At 44.7% G+C, this 20,749-nt stretch overlaps 1 protein-coding gene across 1 annotated transcript in view; it reads left to right on the forward strand.

Annotated features, from left to right (window-relative positions):
* LOC126184040 (diacylglycerol kinase 1-like) overlaps positions 1 to 20,749 on the forward strand; it is a 462,137-nt gene that overhangs the window by 134,586 nt on the left and 306,802 nt on the right. The gene's annotated exons all lie outside the window — the stretch shown is intronic.

The raw sequence follows: 20,749 nt of genomic DNA on the forward strand, positions 1-20,749 counted from the left end.
ATGACTGAGTGTTGTGTGATGTCCTTAGGTTAGTTAGGTTTAAGTAGTTCTAAGTTATAGGGGACTGATGACCATAGATGTTAGGTCCCATAGTGCTCAGAGCCATTTGAACCATTTTCGAACTATACCGGCCGTGGCAAAAACACTGTCCCTTCCAACACAGTCTTACTTCACACACAAGTATGCGCCATCTCGTCACCCCAGGGAAAATGTGCCCTTAATTCGTCCTCGAGGTCTAGCGAAATATTGTCTATCGATCGGTCGCTAATGGGTCGTCCGTCCACGGGGCATTGAACACTACTCAGAATAGAAGTCTCCAAACACTGCTGACGACTCGCCTTCAGATATTTTCGTAACAGAGAATCAACGTGCTGCCTCAAGCGGAAGATAATGACCAGTTTCACATCTCATACAGTTTCGGGCCACGATCTTCCTGGATTCACGAGAATTAATACTTTTACTAAGTTCCTGTGTTACATGAAAAAAAGGTATTAAATAAAATGTGATCCTCTCTCCTTCGTCAATCGAGTGGAGAAACCGCAGTAATTTACTGTAAGTTGAGTAATAATTGTATTTTAGGCAAACAATTGTGACTACTAGAGACTTTATAGGGAAGTAATTGGATGCAAACAGTCAGCAAAAGAAATCTAAAGAGACACGCGAATATATTCCTTTTCTGCCTGAAAATTAAGGACTGTTGACATGCAAACTGTTTGTAAACAGAATAATGGCTACAATCACTGTAAATTATTATCTCTCTTTCAAAGAGTAGACGCATGAAAGTGAAACGTGTAGTATACCACATTTGTTCTTGAGGGACCGAAACGTCACATTTCTGACATGAAGTGCTATTCAAAATGCTGCCTGCCCGCTGTCCGCTACAATGTGTCTAATTGCCAGTCAAAAATGTAATTTCATGGCTCCTAAGCCACTGTCTTTTCTGATTAAAATGATGTAACACCCTGTTATGAAACAGGGGAAAACAAAAAGGAGATCATATCTTATTATTTTATCCCAAAGTATAGTTTAGCGATATTATGAAACGCTATTTAATATTCACTTTACAAGTGGTAGTATAATTCTTGCAATGGCCGGCCGGTGTGGCCGAGCGGTTGTAGGCGCTGCAGTCTGGAACCACGCGGCCGCTACGGTCGCAGGTTCGAATCCTGCCTCGGGCATGGATGTGTGTGATGTCATTAGGGTAGTTAGGTTTAAGTAGTTCTAAGTTCTGATGACCTCAGATGTTAAGTCCCATTGTGCTCAGAGCCATTTTTTGAATTCTTGAAATGGATGATGATGATGATGATGATGTTGGTTTGTGGGGCGCTCATCATCGTGGTCGTCAGCGCCCGGCAATGGGGGATAAACACATGTAGTCACTCACTGTTTTCGAACATAGTAAAATGTTTTTCTTGCAGCGACAAGGTAACACAAAAAAATTGAAACTGGGTTTACAAATAATTTTGGAATTTTTTCCTTGCGTCACAGGAGGGGTCTCTTCAGAGCTGAAAATGTTCCAAGCCGAGGTTTGCGCATAGGCTACAACCCACCGTAGCAACCACAGGGTTCTCGGATCAATCGAATTTACCCATCGCCCTTCCATCTGTGGGATAGTGCATCGTGCAATGGTGGCAGCCGCCTGTGCTCCCTACACTTCCTATCTCCTCCAAGCTCCAGTCAAATGGGGCAGGCTCCACAATCTATAAATTATATGTTTTTGGTATACAGCAACATCCCCTCCATAGCTTTCGTAGCCTATGCATAACCAAGTGCGGCGACGAGTGCCATTGCAAAGGTTCTGTATTCTTCAGTGAAGAATGTTCCATCTCCTATAATGAAAGAATACCTGAAGTAATTTAGCGTGTAAGTGGATTCTTATTGGTGGAGGAATTATTGTGATGCTTTCAAGTACAAAATATTGTGAAGATTATCCTTGGGATAATGAATTTTATGGTTGTGAATTTTACCTTGCTGTTGATTGATATTGTGTGTACTGTGAAAAAAAAAATCGCCGTGAGTACAGCAAAAAAACTATTAGTTTCTACATTAACATTTTGCCATCAACAAGACAGAACAAATTGTAAAATAAAGGCCGTATGGAATACGGTTTGTACATTTGCCCCTGATGTAAAACATTTAATTTGTTGTACCCAGCCGGCCGGGGTGGCCGAGCGGTTCTAGGCGCTACAGTCTGGAACCGCGCGACCGCTACGGTTGTAGGTTCGAATCCTGCCTCGAGCATGGATGTTTGTGATATCCTTAGGTTAGTTAGGTTTCAGTAGTTGTATTTTATTTTATTTTTTTTTTTTTGTACCCAACTTAACAGCAACGAGATCTGATGCCATCACCACGATTTTATTTTGAAAACACATGAAACACAGATATCTACACAGTCAAATTAACTCCATTTTTGCTTATACATTAAGAAAACATTTAATGACAGTACTGGAATGTTAAATGAACCTTAAATGAGCACAGGATTTGTTTCGTTCCGTGTAATACAAAAAAGGAAAAAAAAATTTTCTTGAGTAACCTATCATACGTTCGTTAACGGTTCATCTAAATATCACACGAAAGTCATAAACACGTGCTGTGAAGGTTACTTACTGTCGATAGTAAAATACAGTCGCAATAAGCACTCATGTTGCATATGATGAAATTTATCATGCAATAGTTTGGTAACATCAAGGAAAAGAAACAGGAAAAGGTATTGAAACATTTCAGTGTGTAGTAAGTAACAAGCACCATTGTAAATTGAATAAATTTCGCTGCAGATCTCTATGTATTTCGCGTGTTACTTTTTTCAGAGAGAAAACCCAATTTTGATGAAGTTCCGCTGGAACTGGTTTGAGTATAACCAGACATTTAGCATCTAGGCAGACTAGTAAACGTCATATTGTTTCATGCAGATGTGGACGAATAACGAACTGAGATTGATGTGTTGGCAATTGTGCCAACACCTTGTAGATAAAGGGGGCCGAAATGCACGCTATCTAACGCAGACGGGCGTGAAGTCTGGAACATGATACGTATGAATGCACTAAAGAAAAGTACGTAGCGTCTGTTTACTTAACTTTAATTCATCCTTGTGGTACATCGCTCTTGACTATACAAATGAGACTCTCTCCAGATATGGTCAATGTCGCCTTGCTAGGTCGTAGCCATGGACTTAGCTGAAGGCTATTCTAACTGTCTCTCGGCAAATGAGAGAAAGGCTTCGTCAGTGTATTCGCTGGCAAAGTCGTCGTACAACTGGGGCGAGTGCTAGTCCGTCTTTCTAGACCTGCCATGTGGTGGCGCTAGGTCTGCGATTACTGACAGTGGCGACACGCGGGTCCGACATGTACTAATGGACCGCGGCCGATTTAAAGCTACCACATAGCAAGTGTGGTGTCTGGCGGTGACACCACAGTGTATATGTGCCAGTCTGTTGTATGGAATCAGCGTAAACGTGGTCTCGGAATACCAGAAAGAAACCGTCGTGTTTGAACTTACCTATGACTGCACCGTGAATGAAGTTGCCCAGTATGGCGATGACGAATACACGGTTCCAATGTGCGTTCACCGCGATGTCACCAAACACGGATGTTACCATCATGATGCTACAAACAGAACCTGGATTCATCCGGAAAAAAAAAAACACGTTTTGCCATTCGTGCACCCAGGTTCGTCGTGGAGTACACCATCGCATGCGCTCCTGTCTGTGATGCAGCCATGGTCTCCGAGCTGATCGTCCATGTTGCCGCAAACGTCGTCGAACTGTCCGTGCAGATAGTTGTCTTGCAAACGTCCCTATCTGTTGACTCAGTGATGGAGACGTGCCTGCACGATCCGTTACAGTCATGCGGATAAGATGCCTGTCATCTCGACTGCTAGTGATACGAGGCCGTTGGGATCCAGCACGGCGTTCCGTATTACCCTGCTGAACCCACCGTTTCCATATTCTGTTAACAGTCATTGGATCTCGACCAACGCGAGCAGCAATGCCGCGATACGATATACCGCAATCGCGATATGCTAAAATCCGACCTTTATCAAAGTCGGAAACGTGATGGTACATATTTCTCCTCCTTACACAATGCATCGCAACAACGTTTCACCAGGCATCTTATCCGCATCGCATGGCTGTAACGGATCGTGCAGCCACGTCTCTATCCCTGAGTCAACAGATGGGGACGTTTCCAAGACAACAACAATCTGCACGAACAGTTCGACGACGTTTGCAGGAGCATGGACTATCGGCTCGGAGACCACGGCTGCGGATACCCTTGACGCTGCATCTCAGACAGGAGCGCTTGCGATGGTGTACTCCACGACGAACCTGGGTGCACGAATGGCAAAACGAGTTTTTTTCGGATGAATCCAGGTTCTGTTAACAGAATCATGATTGTCGCATCCGTGTTTGGCGACATCGCGGTGAACGTACATTGGAAGCGTGTATTCGTCAACGCCATACTGGCGTATCACCCGGCGTGATGGTATGGGGTGTCATTGGTTACACGTCTCGGTCACCTCTTGTTCGCACTGACCTCTCTTTGAACAGTCGACGTTACATTTCAGATGTGTTAGGACCCGTGGCTCTACCCTTCATTCGATCACGGTGAAACCCTACATTTCAGCAGGATAATTCACCACCGCATGTAGCAGGTCCTGTACGGGCCTTTCTGGATACAGAAAATATTAGACTGCTGCCCTGGCCAGCACATTCTCCAGATCTCTCACCAATTGAAAACTTCTGGTCAATGGTGGCCGAGCAACTGGCTAGTCACAATACGCCACCTGTACACGCCATCCAAGCTCTGTTTCACTCAATGCCCAGGCGTATCACTGCCGTTATTACGGCCAGAGGTGGTTGTTATGGGTACTGATTTCTCAGGATCTATGCGTCCAAATTGCGTGAAAATGTAATCACATGTCAGTCCTAGTATAATATATTTGTCCAATGAATACCCGTTTATCATCTGCATTTCTTCTTAGTGTAGCAGTTTTAATGGCCAGTAGTGTATTTTGGGTGGGCGAATGTTAGGATAATGTTACGTGCCATCGTGTGTAGTGCCAAGAGTGAGGTACGGAAGAGGTGTGTGACCCTATGGGAGTTTTTTCGTGGTTGTGGTGTGGATCCTTTATTGCACTTAGGTAAACGCTATATGCGGAAGGGTATGAACACACTTTAGAACATTGTGTATTGTATACAATAGAGGAACAGTTCGGAGAAGATAGCTGCTTGTATCTGCATCACAATGCACTCTATCATAAAGCGGAATCTGTGAAGCAATGGTTTGTGGACAATAACATTGCTGAAATGGACTGACCTTCCTAGAATCCCAACACGAACGTCGTGGAACGCCTTTCGGATGGGTTAGAGTGGCGACTTCACTCTCGACCCCAGCGTCAAACATCACTGTCTCCTCTCGTCTCGGCTTTTGAGGAAGAATGGGCTGTAATTCCCTCACAGACATTCAGAAACGTCACTGAAAGTTTCACGGAAGCTCGAAATTTAGTGCGGACGTCATTCGACAATGAAACATTGTCTCAAAATATGGTAGAAAACCTAAAGAGAGTCTGGTCGTATGTAAAGTACATCAGTGGCAAAAACTGTCAATACCGTCACTGCACAATAGCGACGGAAATGTTACCGATGATGGTGCCACTAAAGCGGAGTTACTAAATACTGTTTTCCGTAGTTCCTTCATGAAAGAAGACGAAGTAAATATTCCAGAATATGAAACCAGATCAGCTGTTAGCATCAGTGACATAAAAGTATATATGTTAGGTGTTGCGAAACAACTCAAATCACTTAAGAAAGGCAAGTCTTCCGGTCGAGATAGTATAGCAGTCAGGTTCCTTTCAGAGTATACAGACACAATAGTGCCTTTCTTAGCAATCATATACAACCGCTCACGTTCCTAAAGACTGGAAAGTAGCACAGGTCACACCAACATTCAAGAAAGGAAATAGGAGTAACCCATTGAATTACAGACCCATATCAAAATGGTTCAAATGGCTCTGAGCACTACGGGACTTAACTTCTGTGGTCATCAGTCCCCTAGAACGTAGAACTACTTAAACCTAACTAACCTAAGGACATCACACACATCCATGTCCGAGGCAGGATTCGAACCTGCGACCGTAGCAGTCCCGCGGTTCCAGACTGCGCGCCTAGAACCACTAGACCGCCGCGGCCGGCTAGACCCATATCACTAACCTCAATTTGCAGTAGGATTTTGGGGCATATACTGTACTCGAACAGTATAAATCACCTTGAAGAAAATGACTTATTGATACATAACATACATGGATTCAGAAAATATCGTTCTTGTGCTACTCTTTATTCTATGAAGTAATGCGTGCTGTCGACAACGGGTCTCAGATCGATTCCATATTCCTAGATTTCCAGAAGGCTTTTGATACCGTTCCTCACAAGCGACTATTAATCAAATTACGTGCATGTGGAGTATCGTCTCAGTTGTATGACTGGATTCGTGATTTCCTCTCAGAGAGGTCATGGTTCGTAGTGATAGACGGTAAATTATCGAGTAGAACAGAAGTGATATCAGCCGTTCCGCAAGGTAGTATATAGGCCGTCTGCTGTTCCTGATTTACATAAATGATCTAGGTGATAATCTGAGCAGCCCCCTTGGATTGTTTGCAGATGAAGCTGTAATTTTCCGTCTAGTAAAATCATCAGACGATCAATTACAATTACAAAATGATCTATAGAAAATATCTGTATGGTGCGAAAAGTGGCAATTGTCACTAAACAAAGAAAAGTGCGAGGTCATCCACATGGGTACTGAAATAAATCCGATAAATTTTGGGTTTACGATAAATCGCACAAATCTAAGGGTTGTCAATTCGATTAAATACGTGGGAATTACAATTACGAGCAACTTAAATTGGAAATACCACATGGATAATATTGTAGGGCTAAACAAAGACTGCACTTTGCTGGCAGAACACTTAGAAGATGCGACAAACCGACTAAGGAGACAGCCTACATTACACTTGTCCGTCCTCTGCTGGAATATTGCTGCGCAGTGTGGGATCCTTACCACGTAGGATTGACGGAGAGCATCGAAAACGTGCAAAGAAGGGCAGCTCGTTTCGTGTTATCGCGCAATAGGGGTGAGAGTGTCACTGATATGATACGCGAATTGGGGTGACAGTCACTGAAACAAAGGGGGTTTTCTTTGCGGCGAGATCTATTTACAAAATTTGAATCACCAACTTTCTCTTCCGAATGCGAAAATATTTTATTGACACCTACCTACGTAGAGAGAAATGATCATCATAATAAAATAAGAGAAATTAGAGCTCCAACGGAAAGATTTAGGTGTTCCTTTTTCCCACGTGCCATTCGAGAGTGGAATGGTAGATAAGTAGTATGAAAATGGTTTGATGAACCCTCGGCCAGGCACTTAAATGTGAACTGGAGAGTTACCATGTAGATGTAGATGTAGATGAAAGTGTACGCAGCAGAATTAAAGCCGTCATAGAGGCGACGGATGGGTACACCGCATTTAGGTGTCTGAATACTTCAGTCATGTGGTGTATCGACGACCGAGCGATTTTTCTGGTCTAGCGGTACCAAATTATATACACATACATTCCTCTCGAATCAGAATCAGTGGAAACCGTATCAAAATTCCTACAGTAGTTCCGTGGATTAGCATTCATTACAGACAGGAAAATGCAACAAGGGACTTTAATTTATAGGCTAATATGTATGGATAGTTTACATCTCTGGTGCGTATCTACATATGTGTCCATACTCCCTGCGTAACGTTATGATGTGTGGCGGAGGGAGCCCGCATCTCGTGGTCGTGCGGTAGCGTTCTCGCTTCCCACGCCCGGGTTCCCGGGTTCGATTCCCGGCGGGGTCAGGGATTTTCTCTGCCTCGTGATGGCTGGGTGTTGTGTGCTGTCCTTAGGTTAGTTAGGTTTAAGTAGTTCTAAGTTCTAGGGGACTTATGACCACAGCAGTTGAGTCCCATAGTGCTCAGAGCCATTTGAACCATTTTGTGGCGGAGGAAACTTCTGGCGCAACTGTCATGAATCCTTAACCCTGTTACATTAGAGATTGCCGCGACAGAATAGCGACTGTCAGGGAGCCTCCGTACCAGCTTTAATATCGCTGCTTTTCCCTTCATCATCTTTTCCTGAGTTGTATTTGCAGAGTAATATGTCGACGGACTCGTCTTGGAAAATATCCTCTTGGAATTTCAACAGTAAACTTCTCCGTGATACACAACACCGTCCTTGCAGCGTCTGACAATGTAGTTTGACGAATAACTCCGTAACGCTTTCGTGCATACTAGGCGACCCTGTGTCGGTACACGCCTGTATTCTTAGTAACCACCCTGTCTCATCTATTATTCGTACCTGCTAAGGGGCCACGAGTAGCTACTAATACTCATGAATCGCTCAAACAACAGGTTTTTAGGTCACTTGTATCTTGTATGAATTAATATAAGTGCGTCTGAGTCTTCATACGCCATTAATCCAAATTTCACCTCTTAAAGTTCATAGCGAAATATGTGGTTGGGAGAACTTGACATTCTACCACTAACTTGAGCTAAGCCAGGAACTTTCGTTTGGCAGCTGTGAGGAGGATGGGGTTAATATTCCCTTCCGTGTCGCAATACGAACTACATTAAGGATGTTGGGGTTCTTTTATTATAAATGGAATTATGCATCTCATTTGGTACGTCTAGATATCACAATAAATGCTACAGAATTCTTCTGTAACAGCTCATTTCTACAGCTTCAGTTCTCTTCTTGTCTGCACTGTTTATATGTCCACGTTTCACTTCGGTACAAGGCTACGCTTTAGACACCTGCCTTCGGAAAAGTCTTCCTAACATTTCAGTTTTTATTTGATGGTAACAAATTTCCCTTCTTCGGAAATTCCTGCCTTACTATTACCAGTATGCATTTTTTATCCACTGTACATAGACCACCATAACATATTTTGCTGCCCAAATAGTAGTGTTCAGCTACTACTTTTACAATCTCATTTCCCAATCTATTTGTCTCAAGATCACTTGATTTAATTCGACTACATTTCTTTAACCTTGTTTTACTTTTGTTGAAGTTTATCTTATTATCTGTTTTCAAGACACTACAACCTCGTTCAATTATTCTTCTATGTCCTTTGCCGTTTCTGACAGAATTACGACGGACGTTCAGAAAGTAAGTTTGGTCATTGATTTTGAAAGAGAAGATGGTACACCAGGTGACACAAACAAATGCCATATGATTCCACACTCATTTCTGGTTCAACGATGGCAGGAACTTCAGAGGAGGAGAAATGACGGAAGCACAGAGCGCTGAAGAAGAGAGAGTAGCAGCAGACCGGCTTGCCGAAGGTTGTTAAAGTACACATCACACTGGCAGACGTACGTCGTCGCCAATGGAACTACATGCTGTTACCCGGTTTGAATGGGCACGTGGGACAGGTGTGTTTGTTATCCGTGAACGCCTGCAGACCATGTATGGTGAAGAGGTCATGTCTTATGAAATGGCTGGTTGTTGATAGAACATGTTCAAAAAAGGATGGCAGTGTACGTAGGATGCAGTTCAAAGCGGGCGTCCGTCTACATCCACGAATGGAAAAACATTACTAGAGCAGGCTGTGCAACAATTCATTGCATTGTTGGGCATCGAGTTTTACCAGAGTGGTTTTTTCAAATTGACTGCACACTACGGCAAATTAAAGTTTCCGCGTTGAAAACAATAATGAAACTTACTTTCGAAACGTCCTTTGTACAATAACAGTGACAAACCTCAAAACTTTTATTTCTCCTTCCTGAACTTTAGTTCACTTTCCAGATTTCTCCTTTGTATTTACAGCTTGCTCAATGTATAGATTTAGAAAGTCTCATACAGAACTTAAGGCAATCAATAAACATACATCACTTGTATGGATACGTTTAATGTTCTCTTTAACCATAATTCTCTTTTAGTTATTTCGCGCGATTGTACAGCATTTCGGGTTATGGCACTATGTGTACCATGAGTATGTTCTTCACAGAAAAGCTAGTAAGTTTCAGTACCCCTGAAGCAAATGTACTCTTCTTCTTCAGGTGGGCGGCGACGTAATATGGTAATATGGTATAACCACACGCTGCTACTTCGTGGTATACAAATGCTACTTACCACATCTACATCTGCATGACTACTCTGCAGTTTGCACTGAAGTGTCTGGCAGGGGGTTCATCGAAGCACCTTCAGACTACTTCTACAACATTCCACTCTCGAAAAGTGAGCGGGAAGAACGAATACTTTCGTGCGAGATATGATTTCTCCTATGTTTTTAAACGATTATTTCTCCCTACGTAGGTGGACGACAGAAAAATACTATCGGATTCAGAAGAGGAAGTTGGCCTAATCTGTTATTGCTGCTTGTGGAGTTTCTAGATGTAATCAAGCACAGAAGCGCACTGCTGTATTGTAATTTTTTTTACTGTGTTAAATTTAAAACTACACGGAGATCCGATCTTACGAAGCAGAAAGTGGGAAGTTGAGTAGCTTCATTTAAAAACCGTTATGCCTTATGCAGTACTATCAACAAGCAAAAACTTCTTATATTCGGTGAAATAAAACAAGACAAAGGAGTTTATAACATGAAACTTCCTGGCAGATTAAAACTGTGCCGGACCGAGACTCGAACTCGGGTCCCGAGTTCGAGTCTCGGTCCGGCACACAGTTTTAATCTGCCAGGAAGTTTCATATCAGCGCACACTCCGCTGCAGAGTGAAAATCTCGTTCTGGAGAGTTTCAAAACATATAATCGTCTCCGACAATGATATTGTTTTCCGCGGTTTGTTCTTAAACTACGACGTTACTTTTCGGAAAATCTAAACTCTCGTGGAACAGTTTGTTTTACCGTTAATATTACTTGTGGGATAGTTCAGTAGAGTGGCTCCAGGTTCGATGTTCCCTATGATAGTTTTTACCAACGGTAACAATAGCTGACGTACGACCACTACAATTGAAGAAATCCAGATTTGTTAAAATTAATTTGTTTTCCATGCCTATTAAGTGTCAACTCTTAGTTTTATTTCTTGTAACTACCTTCATTCCTTAAAATAACGATGTATTTATGTGCGGGTGTCAGTTACAGAGGAACGCACTGCTGATCCTAAGGATTTGTTGCTGAGCAGTGTATCAGCACGTTTTTGAAACCGAAAATAGCGGAGCTTGCTAGGACGACAATAGGAAATTCAGGATCTTCTAAATTTTCAACAGGGTAGAGATCCCGAATTTTAGGATTCGTAACTATTTAAGTTCAGAAACCGATCGCATCTACAAAATCGGGCAATACAATTTCATTTTAAACAAATTTAGATTAGGTCGTTGGAAAGACTCTTTTAATCTGTACCGGACTGCAAATATTCGATTGCACTACATTAAGGTGACAAATGTCATGGGATAGCGATATGCATATATACAGATTCCGCTGTAAAAATCCATTGGTGGAGCTCTCATTTGTACTTATGTGATTCGTGTGAACAGGCTTACGACGTGATTATCTCCGCACGACTAGAATTAACAGGCTTTGAACGCGGAATAGTAATTCGAACTGGACGCATGGGACATTCCAGTTCGGAAGTGGTTAGGGAATCCAATATTCAGAGATCCACAATGTCATGAGTGTGTCGAGAATATCAAATTTCAGGCATTACCTCTCACCATGGACAACGAAGTAACCGATAGCTTCACTTAACGACCGAGATCAGTGGCGTTTGCGTAATTGTCAGCGCTAACATACAGGTAACAGTGCGTGAAATAACCGCTCAATGCGGGTCGTATGACTAACGTACCCGTTAGGACAATACGGCGAAACTTGGCGTCAGTGGGCTCTGGCAGCAGACGAATGACGCGAGTGCCTTTGCTAACACCACGACGTCGCCTGCAGCGCCTCTCCTGGGCTCGCAAACATATCGGTTGGACTTTAGACAATTGGAAAACTATGGCCTGGTCAGATTAGCCCGGATTTCTGTTGGTAGTATTTGATGACAGGTTACCAGTGTGGCACCCCACGACCCCATGGATCCAAATTGTCAACAAGGCACTGTGCAAGCTAGTGGTGGCTCCATAATGGTGTGGGTCCTCTGGTCCAACTGAACCGATCATTGACTATAAATGGTTATGTTTGGTTACTTGGAGACCATTTGCGGCCAGTCACGGACTTCATGTTCCCAAGCATCGATGGAATTTTCATAGACGGAATTTTCATGGATGACAATCGCCATGTCACTGGGCCACAGTTGTTCGAGACTGGTTTGAAGAACATTCTGGACCGTTCGGGAAAATAACCTGGCGACCTAGCGAACATTTGTGGGTGATAATGTAGAGGTCAGTTCGTGCATAATATTCTCCGCTGGCAACATTTTCGTAATTAAGGACGTCTATAGAGGCAGCAAGGCTTTGTATTTCTACAGAGAACTTCCAGCGACTCGTTGAGTTCACACCACGTCGAGCTGCAGCACTGTAGCAGGCAAAAGGAGGTCCGACAGGACATTAGGACTATCCCATTACTTGCGTCACCTCATTGTAAGTCTTCGATTGACAATAAATAAATAAGTAAATAAATATATTAGGTCGCTATGTGTGTAAGTTCCTCATGTTCGTCCTGTTCTTTTTGAACAGGAGTCTGCTTAAATACGCAGAGCCGTACATTCCGTAACTATAGAGAGATAAATTTCGACGATAGTACGAAGAATGTTGCATTTATCTTTCGCGTTAAGTGAAGAAGAAGTAGAATATTGTTCATCGGTAGACGTCTCTAGAGATCAAATCTGAATCTTACAGTTGTGGCCTAAAGCAATTTGCTGTCCGCTGTTGGATGAAGTCCTGCTACAGGTATCTCCCAACATTATCGTCTTCCGCTGCATTCTTCCATGGCGATCCTCAATTCTCTCCAATGGCGTCCACAGATATGACATAAAGTTCTCTTCATGGTGATTTCTTATCCTTGAAATTCAGCGAAGACTTGGTCCATATATCATGCAATTGGCTACAGGTTTCAAAAACCTGCATTGAATTTTCACGAGTGTCGTTATAACACTACTTCCCACTGTTGAATCGTAATTTACTGAACGACTTCCGGGTTAAAAGTCTGCTTGTCATACGTCTGTACTGGTAACACTACCTGACTATAACCTTTCATTTCTGACACTTTGGAATCTTCGTTTTGAAAACCCCTTTTCGTTTACGAAAAGCGCTCAAAGCCATTTTTACTCTTGTTCTTATTTCTTTTTTCCGTCTATCGAGTAATTGTCTCCAGATGTTCTAGTAATAAAAAAAAGTCATCAAATGCTTTTACCACTTCATGGTAATTTGTACAGTTTCCTTGTTCCGGAATAACGTAGAAACATTCTAGGCAATACCGACACTATGACTTAACTTAGAAGATGTGTTAAAGGAAGGCAGATCTATACTACATGAAATGTACTCGCAGTTGCGAATATGGACTACCATCAGCTGTATAATGGAATGACAACGAAAATGTGTGCCGAACAGGGACTCGAACCTGGATTTCTCGATTATTGCGATTGGTCGCATTATCATTTGGCTATCCGAGCACGACTCACGGCCAGGCCCAAACTTCCTGGAGTCGTCAACCATGGTCGCATGTCCGAAGGGACAGGCACCGCGGCGACTACAGCGGTCATGAAATACATGAAATGTATTCGCAGTTGCGAATATGGACTACCATCAGCTGTATAATGGAATGACGACACTGAAAATTTGTGTCTGACTGGGACTCGAAACCGGACGTCCCACTTATTGCGCTCGGTTCACTTACAATTTGGCTATTCAAGCACGACTCACGGCTAACCCCAGACTTTCACATGTTTTCAGCCATGTGTCTACACCATGTACTCGTACATCCACTATATAAATTGCCGCACAGAGGAGACTTTTTTTTTTTAATGTCGCTTGCTCGGTGTCGGCGGATAAGCATTACATTGTAATTCCGAATAACACAGGCACTGCAATATCGTATTCATCCGCCCCTGTACGGGTATATACATAATGGACGTACGAGTACAGGTTGCAGACACATGGTTGACGAAATACGGAACGTTGGGACTGGCCGTGAGTCGTGCCTGAATAGCAAAATAGTAAGGCGACCGCTCGCTATAAGCGGGAAATTCGTGAACGAGGTCCACTCCGCCGCAAATTTCCTTTGTTGTCATTCCATTATACAACTGACGGTAGTCCATATCCGCAACCACGAATACATTTAATGTATTCGCAGTTGCGAATACCTTCACGAAAAGAAATGCATGGTTTCCTTCCCTTCGAAGTGAAATTGAATAGCCCGAATGCGAGACTGTCATCAGGCGTTATTGTGGAAGCAGCGCACGTATGCGCTAAACAGCCAATGCCTCTGGTAGTGAGTGAGGTGTGAGGGGTACGTGAAAGCAGGCTTCGAACACGAGACCTCTTAGAGACGTCCAAAGACGTGATGAAGTCACCCTGGATGTGACCCCCTCGTGGTGGCTCCAGCTCTAGACCCGAAGTCATCACGTCTAGCAGCGGCACATACACCAATAGCTAGCGCATCGTAGACGTAGACAAAGTTAGTTGCCGGACTGTCTGTTGGCGTGGAGTATGTCTTGGCATCTTTGCATCGGTAGCAGTCGAAGACAGGATACACCAGTTACGAGTAGCGAGTGTTTGTAGTAGACTTGCTGAGTACCCAGCGTTGCCCCGGAATGTATTTATTCCAACTCTTTTACGCCATCTCCTCCTTCGCCCTCTCTCTGTCCATCTCCTCTGCTCCCTTCTCTGTCCGTTTTCTATCTCCTTCTGTCGCCTCTCTCTGTCCTCTTCCTGCACGCCCCACTGTCTTTCCACCTCCTCCAACCACGACTCTCAGTCCATCTCCTCTACCCCTATGTGTCTGCCCATCTTCGATCGCTTTTCTCTGTCCATTTCCTCTTCCCCATCTCTCTGTCCACCTCCTCCACCCCCACTCCCGGTCCATCTCCCCCTGCCCCACACTCTGTCCATCCACTACTCCGCCCTCTGTCTTTCCATCTGCTACTCAACCCTCTGTTCATCACCTTCTCCCCACTCTTTCTCTCTAGCTGCCGTTTCCCTCTCTGTCCATCTATTCCCCTCTATCCCTCTCATCTTCCTCCCTGGAAGCCCATCATCAAATACCTGCTGTATGACCAAAATCTCTACAAACTTTGTCAAATATCGAATTTGGCATTATTGTAAGCATAGCAGTGGCCATTCCTAATATCAAAGTTTAACTCCCTTGGAGTAGTAAAGAAAGAGTTCGGTTTAATGACTCGTACCTTCCCGGCATTCAGCTTAATTGATTTAAGGAAACTATGGAGAACCTAAAGCTGTATGACGTCATTTGAACCATGATTCTCCCAAATCTTAATACGAATCCAGTGCTCCAACCACTGCCCAACTTCACCCAGTTTAAGTGAGAAAGTATTTGCATAGTTGCGTACATCAAATTACGATCATTCACAACAATAAAATCATTTCGGATGTAAACTGATCGGACATAATATTAGACTCACCCTTCAAAAGAGCACACCAGTCGCTTCAGAGCGCTGTATGTGGTATAAAACTAGTACCATGCGATCATATGACCCGCCAGCGAGGGCAGAGCTAATAGTAGTGAAATGGTGTATGTTGTGTCTAGACAAGACAGTCTAGACACAAGGCGAGGAAGCCGAAAGGGCACGCTCTTAACTCACGCAGGCTTGCTCAGGTCTGAAACAGGATACGTAATGAATGCTATAAAGAAAAGTACGTAGCTGCTGGAATACTTAACTTTAATCCATCATTTGTATACAGCATTCTTGATGATACAAGTGAGACTCTCTCTAGAAATGGTTAATGGCGCCTTGCTAGGTCGTAGCCATGGACTTAGCTGAAGGCTATTCTAACTATCTCTTGGCAAATGAGAGAAAGGCTTCGTCAGTGTAGCCGCTAGCAAAATCGTCGTACAACTGGGGCGAGTGCTAGTACGTCTCTCTAGACCTGCCGTGTGGTGGCGCTCGGTCTGCGATCACTGACAGTGGCGACACGCGGGTCCGACATGTACTAATGGACCGCGGCCGATTTAAAGCTACCACCTAGCAAGTGTGGTGTCTGGCGGTGACACCACTGTGTATATGTTCCAGTCTGTTGTATGGAATCAGCGTAAACGTGGTCTCGGAATACCAGAAAGAAACCGTCGTGTTTGAACTTACCTATGACTGCACCGTGAATGAAGTTGCCCAATTTCTTGGTGCACCGACGAGGACTGTTGTGTCTACAAAGAATGGTGTACCACTCGTAGACATTTAACACGGAGTAAGAACTGTGGGCGTGAAAATATCCTACCTAACAGGGACCGCAGAAAAGTGTCACATCTTGTCAATGGCACCCGGTTTCAAACTAGTTAGAAATTGCTGCTGATAGTGAATACAAGACAATATCATCCAGTCTCAGAGCGAATATCGCGTAAGGAGTTGCGTCAAATGACATTTGATGTCATATAACCGGCTAAGGGGTATTGCTATCAGCAGCACATAAAGCTGCAAGCATAGCGTGCACGACACAACACAGAAACTGGATGGTAGCTTACAGGAGGACAATTGTGTTGTCTTCCCTGTCGCGACTGTCCATCTTTTTAAGCGATGGAATGAGTCGAGTGCCTATGCTACGTACAAATCCCTGGGTGTAGGAATCTTCGCGGTAACCAATAGAAGATACACTCCTGGAAATTGAAATAAGAACACCGTGAATTCATTGTCCCAGGAAGGGGAAACTTTATTGACACATTCCTGGGGGTCAGATACATCACATGATCACACTGACAGAACCACAGGCACATAGACACAGGCAACAGAGCATGCACAATGTCGGCACTAGTACAGTGTATATCCACCTTTCGCAGCAATGCAGGCTGCTATTCTCCCATGGAGACGATCGTAGAGATGCTGGATGTAGTCCTGTGGAGCGGCTTGCCATGCCATTTCCACCTGGCGCCTCAGTTGGACCAGCGTTCGTGCTGGACGTGCAGACCGCGTGAGACGACGCTTCATCCAGTCACAAACATGCTCAATGGGGGACAGATCCGGAGATCTTGCTGGCCAGGGTAATTGACTTACACCTTCTAGAGAACGTTGGGTGGCACGGGATACATGCGGACGTGCATTGTCCTGTTGGAACAGCAAGTTCCCTTACCGGTCTAGGAATGGTAGAACGATGGGTTCGATGACGGTATGGATGTACCGTGCACTATTCAGTGTCCCCTCGACGATCACCAGTGGTGTACGGCCAGTGTAGGAGATCGCTCCCCACACCATGATGCCGGGTGTTGGCCCTGTGTGCCTCGGTCGTATGCAGTCCTGATCGTGGCGCTCACCTGCACGGCGCCAAACACGCATACGACCATCATTGGCACCAAGGCAGAAGCGACTCTCATCGCTGAAGACGACACGTCTCCATTCGTCCCTCCATTCACGCCTGCGCGACACCACTAGAGGCGGGCTGCACGATGTTGGGGCGTGAGCGGAAGACGGCCTAACGGTGAGCGGGACCGTAGCCCAGCTTCATGGAGACGGTTGCGAATGGTCCTCGCCGATACCCCAGGAGCAACAGTGTCCCTAATTTGCTGGGAAGTGGCGGTGCGGTCCCCTACGGCACTGCGTAGGATCCTACGGTCTTGGCGTGCATCCGTGCGTCGCTGCGGTCCGGTCCCAGGTCGACGGGCACGTGCACCTTCCGCCGACCACTGGCGACAACATCGATGTACTGTGGAGACCTCACGCCCCACGTGTTGAGCAATTCGGCGGTACGTCCACCCGGCCTCCCGCATGCCCACTATACGCCCTCGCTCAACGTCCGTCAACTGCACATACGGTTCACGTCCACGCTGTCGCGGCATGCTACCAGTGTTAAAGACTGCGATGGAGCTCCGTATGCCACGGCAAACTGGCTGACACTGACGGCGGCGGTGCACAAATGCTGCGCAGCTAGCGCCATTCGACGGCCAACACCGCGGTTCCTGGTGTGTCCGCTGTGCCGTGCGTGTGATCATTGCTTGTACAGCCCTCTCGCAGTGTCCGGAGCAAGTATGGTGGGTCTGACACACCGGTGTCAATGTGTTCTTTTTTCCATTTCCAGGAGTGTACAAGCAAATCGGTGTCGTTCCTAGGTTTCGCAGGAAGCATGTCCTCAAAACCAGGAAGAATTTTGAACAGATTTGATACTAAAAGTGTATTCGATACGTCAGCTAAGGCCAGAGCGCTGATGATTTCAGTGATAGATGATTTGGGTTTGTGGAAGCATCTACAAAATTCTCTGCCGTTGTGCGAATGCCTATATCGGACAAACGATTCTTATTGTCCAGGATCGATGAGTGCAGCAGCATGGCCACACACGTTTATTTCAGCCAGAAAAATCTGCAGATACAGAACATTGTCGTACTGAAAGACATAAAATGTTGTACGATGAGACACAAGTTGTTGGCCCTGGGTCGCGCTTTTCGGACTTTGTAGTGACAGAAGCTATTTAAATCCGGCTTTCTGACTGTTTTTTTCATCCAACGAGGCGATCCATTTCCATTGATCCACGGCCCAACCCCGATGATCCCGGGCCCACTGCAATCATAATTGACGATTCCTTTGGACAAACATGGGAACACACATGGGTTGCCATCTGCGATGCCCCATTTTCAACAATGTGTACTGAAGATTGTGGCCCAAAACACTTGTGACTGCGCCGTCATTGCACTGTGGCGTCAGATCTGCCACAGATAGCCGCCTAGTCTGCTTCACCACGCGACATTCAATCTTACAATGGGCAGTGGTTATAATGTTCTAGCTAATCAGTGTAAAACGCCTGGCAGAACGTTGAAAGGTTCTAGGATTCCATAGCGTAATTTTGTTCAAAATGGTTCAAATGGTTCTGAGCACTATGGGACTTAACATTTGATGTCATCAGTCCCCTAGACTTAGAATTACTTAAACCTAACTAACCTAAGGACATCATACAGATCCATGCCCGAGGCAGGATTCGAACCTGCGACCGTAGCAGCAGCGCGGTTTTGGACTGAAGCGCCTAGAACCGCTCGGCCAAACCGGCCGGCTGAGTTGTTCAATTTGCAATTTACTTACCGTGTCAGTAATGTTAATAATTTACATTAGTGCCTATTTTCTGACATACAGACAACTGACTTCGGATATATGGCGGTGTTTTATATGTACTCAGTCAGGAATTATCGATTTCGTCTTGTGCGTGTAGTGCACTGCAGCTTGTAGAAATTGTAAATAAGTAAAATTAATCATTAACTGTTTGACATAAGCTGCTTCTTGGTAGTAGTTTCTTTTACCGGACTAGAAATGGTTCAAATGGCTCTGAGCACTATGGGACTAAACATCTATGGTCATCAGTCCCCTAGAACTTAGAACTACTTAAACCTAGCTAACCTAAGGACAGCACACAACACCCAGTGATCACGAGGCAGAGAAAATCCCTGACCCCGCCAGGAAGCGAGAACACTACCGCACGACCACGAGCTGCGGACTTTACCGGACTAGATTCGGAGGTTGTTCATCATCGCCGGTATATGCTTATAACCAAAGAGAGATATTCCTTATATTATGTTACTTATAGTGTATGTAGCAGTGTTTTATATATATGTGATTTTTCAATTAATTGTAATTTGTCTTGCCCTGTAGTGATGTTCTCTAGCGTGTGCCAAAGACAATATATCCTAACATGCATGTAATAATACAATTGTAAAAAGCTTTGTAATGATTGGCACATTCGTGGAACAGTCTATGTAAAGACTGAGTTGTTCTAGTCGTAACGAATCGTTACTATTTTTAACACCAGAATTCAAAGACATTACGTCGAAGTAGAGCTCCTCGCCCTATCCCTCGCCTTCCATCGACTCCCCCTACAACTACTGACCTCGTCCGTAGAAGCGACGCCTACATTCTACACCTGTAATTAAATTTATAAGTGATGTCATAACGGTCTCATTGTAAAGGTCCTACAAAATTGCGAGACTGATCGCTGCATTGAGAGCAGTCTCTGTTTGCGCGATTTAGTTGGTTACCACACTCTCTAACGGGGTGAGAAGATTATAATTATCTGTAGCAGCTGTGCAAAATCAATGCGTGAGACTCTCCTTCCTCTACCTTCTCATTTTATACGTAGATTGAATTCCTTGCCTAGACAGTGCATGAGCAGCTCTTGTTAATTTTACTATTGAATTTATAGTTTATAAACTCCGTAGATGTTTTCTTCTAGCCCCAGCTCTGAGACAGGCCGCGGCTGGGCGAGTTATTGGGAAGGAAGGACGTATCAGTTACGGGGGACACGACCCCACGACACAGAAGCGGCGCTGGCTGCGGCCATCCATGGGAAGCCCTCCGTGACAATAGCCACGAGTTGCTCATTAGGTGTAGGTGGCCCTACCCCACGTCGAAAACGGAAATCCTTTGGCGGCGCTTTGATGAGCTGCCAGACTACAATTAAGCATTCTGCGTATCCCCCAACAATGGCAGTATTCCATACAGCGTCGTCCGCTGGCTCCGGGAGAGCGCGTGGCAAAATACTTCTTTTTTGACCAGATAGGCAGTCCGACACATCTCGACTCAAATAATGGAAGGAGAAACTGTCTTTGAAGTTCCGAAGCTGGGTATTCTCTAGGAAAAGACTGAATTCCTGTGTCAAGCTGGTGCCCGTCTTTGGGCGTTGCAAACAAGCA

This window comes from Schistocerca cancellata, chromosome 4, assembly GCF_023864275.1.
Source record: "Schistocerca cancellata isolate TAMUIC-IGC-003103 chromosome 4, iqSchCanc2.1, whole genome shotgun sequence".
NCBI classification, from domain to species: Eukaryota; Metazoa; Arthropoda; class Insecta; order Orthoptera; family Acrididae; genus Schistocerca; species Schistocerca cancellata.